This window comes from Podarcis raffonei, chromosome 5 (genome assembly GCF_027172205.1).
Source record: "Podarcis raffonei isolate rPodRaf1 chromosome 5, rPodRaf1.pri, whole genome shotgun sequence".
In the NCBI taxonomy this organism is placed as follows: Eukaryota; Metazoa; Chordata; class Lepidosauria; order Squamata; family Lacertidae; genus Podarcis; species Podarcis raffonei.
In genome coordinates this window covers 73,263,192-73,265,924 of record NC_070606.1, presented here as the reverse complement: position 1 = coordinate 73,265,924, position 2,733 = coordinate 73,263,192, and positions in this window count along the sequence as shown.

The following is a 2,733-nucleotide window of genomic DNA, read 5'->3' as shown; positions in this document are numbered from 1 at the left end:
GTATTTGCAAGAACATACCCTTTCATTGTTTAATTAAATTACCTGTGCCTATCATGCTTTTTTATAGCTGAGTCAAACTTGCATCCAATCCTGGAGTGGCCTTAATACAGCAGGCGAGTGTGGAAATAGTAGGCTGAAAAATGATGGACCTATCCTCTATTTATGTATGACAACAGTTAGATTAAGGCCAGTATCCTTTTTTCTTTTTTATAAAGACAATATTTTAAAGTGCTAATTGAGATTTCAGACCAAATACCCTGGTGCAAACATTTCACAAATTTCATCATTGCAACTGTGCCAATCCACTGTGGCAAACTATGTTAAGTATTGCTGAAACACTCATTAACCCAGTCCTTCATCCATAATTAATATTCAGGTAACCTGAGATTTGTTAATCTGCTACTCAATGCATTCTAGGATTGCCACCCCAACACAAGCAATAATGTTACAGTTACATGCTGCATCTATTCCCACTATATAAACTGCATTTCACGCCCAAACCAAATGACCAAGCCTAATCATGTAACTGTTTATCAGAAATTCAAAATAATGCATGAAGGAAGCATAGAAAACAAAGTCAAGTTAGTATGACATAAGAGCATTAACATTAACTTTAAATCAATAATTCTAAAGATGTTTATATTATATTAAGCAAGTTCAACTGTGATAATGCCCAATCTGTAAGTACATGGCATACTAAATATTGTAAAATCCTAGAAAAAGTACACTTGCTCTATTTTGAAGGGAAAGTGAGGCAGAAAAGCAAGAGTGCTGCTCATTACATTCTATGTCCAGGTGAAGGCATGACTATTACCTATTATTTCCCCTAGACAGTGCCAACGGTAGTGACTGGTGGTTAGAGGCGTTAAATCAGCATGAGGAAGAAATTACAAATCTCTTGTCCTCAGCTACTACTTCAATGGAAATTGCAGCCCTCAGCTGCTTTACAGCTAAGCAAGTTGGGAGACCACATCCCCCATCATAGCAGTCTCATATGATGTTCGTTTTGAGCTCTGTGGTCAAATGTGTGAAGTCTGCATTTAGGTACTAATTTTTGCTTTCCATTTCCTGATTTGAAAATAGGCATGTGAGGGTGACAATCATACAAGGTCGATATTTTTTAGAGCTCCCCAGATGTTTATTGTGAACAATATAATGGGAGCTTGGTCCAACTTTACATAAACTGATATTTTCTGGCCAGTTTAATTCCTCTATTTTACCCTCTTTTTACCCTCCTCATTAAGAAGAGTTCAAATAAGATGCAGCAAAAGCAGTACCGGGTGGGGTACATTTCACTGCCTTGGGGTTTTTTTGGCAAGCAAAAAACTGTGCATTACCATAGTTTAGCTAATTCTTGAACAAAATATTCTGTCTGCTTTATAAGTCAACTCCCTTGGAAAGTCTCCATATTGAATAGCTGTTTCCAAAAATCATGTTCATACTGCTTTTTGATCCTAGGTAGAAAGCAGCGTTTACCATCTCACACCGTTAAACTAAACGAAAGAGAAACAACTGTATGCCAACTGTAGTAAAATACAGATCTTTTGTTTATTACCATTACAGAAGCTTAGAGTCAACATATTAAAGTAAAACCCTCTAACCTTCAATGAGTGTTGTACAAAATACACAGGATATGTTGAGCAAACTGCTGCTTTGATTCAAGTAGTCACAAACTATCGCAACAGGTGTCTAGCTTCTAACAAGGCCTATTAAGTTCTTGCACCCTGTCATGGAGATCTCAAAATAAGTTTAACAGAAACCTCAGGCAACATCCAACACTCTGGTTCTGTTAATGCAGAGTTGTCCACTTCCAGAATAGAACTTTTCCTTCCTCTTCCCTGCAGTTTTCTGCATGCCCTGAAAATCAGCTCTGGGTTGGAGGACTCTCCAGAGTAGATTTGGGAGGCATGGAGGAAAGGGAAGGGAAGGGAAGGCCTATTGCACAAGCAGAGTTCTGCTTGCAGTGCATTGGATACAAACCTAGATCAATAAATCAAACAATGTGTGTCCCACCAGAGTGGGATTCTTCATGAACAAAACTGAGCAAGAAGTTAAATAGGTTCTGTACTGCCCATCTAAAATCAGATTCGCTATAGTGTTCAAAATAATGACAGTTTGATATTTTATTTGATATTTTCCATGAGCCACAGAAAATGTCTCATGAGCTCCAGAGTAAAGAAGTGGGCAGCTCACTGAAAGCAATGAGTATCTTAAGTGAGATACTTCAAGACAACAGGGCTCATTCCTTTCCCTGCTAATCCCTTCCCCATTCCTCGACATATGTAGCTATTACAGAGCTTTCCTTCCTCACTCCAATGGTCTCCGCCCTACTCCTGCAGCTCATTGCAATGAAGTGGGACACAGTTTTCCCCTCATGCAACCTGATTTGTAGATGGCTTCTCCAAGGTGGCAGTCTCTTTATACAAACACACCTTTTGGATTCCCGCCCCCCATCTGTTTTCCTCTCAGGGCTCACTGTGTCATCTTCTCTTCCCCCTCTTTCACACAAACTATCAAAGAGGAAGTGACACGTGCGGCTGACTGGTCTTGTAACATCTGTAAACCTATATAATGTTGTGCACAGGCTTTATTGGCTGATCACCAGGAGATTTTTCAACATTACCAAAAGCAGCTGTGGAAACGCATCCTGGAAGGATTCCTAAAGATTTAACAAAATTGGTTAGTGCAAATGCCGACAAAGACAAACACTTTTTTTCCTAATATTTATTTTTT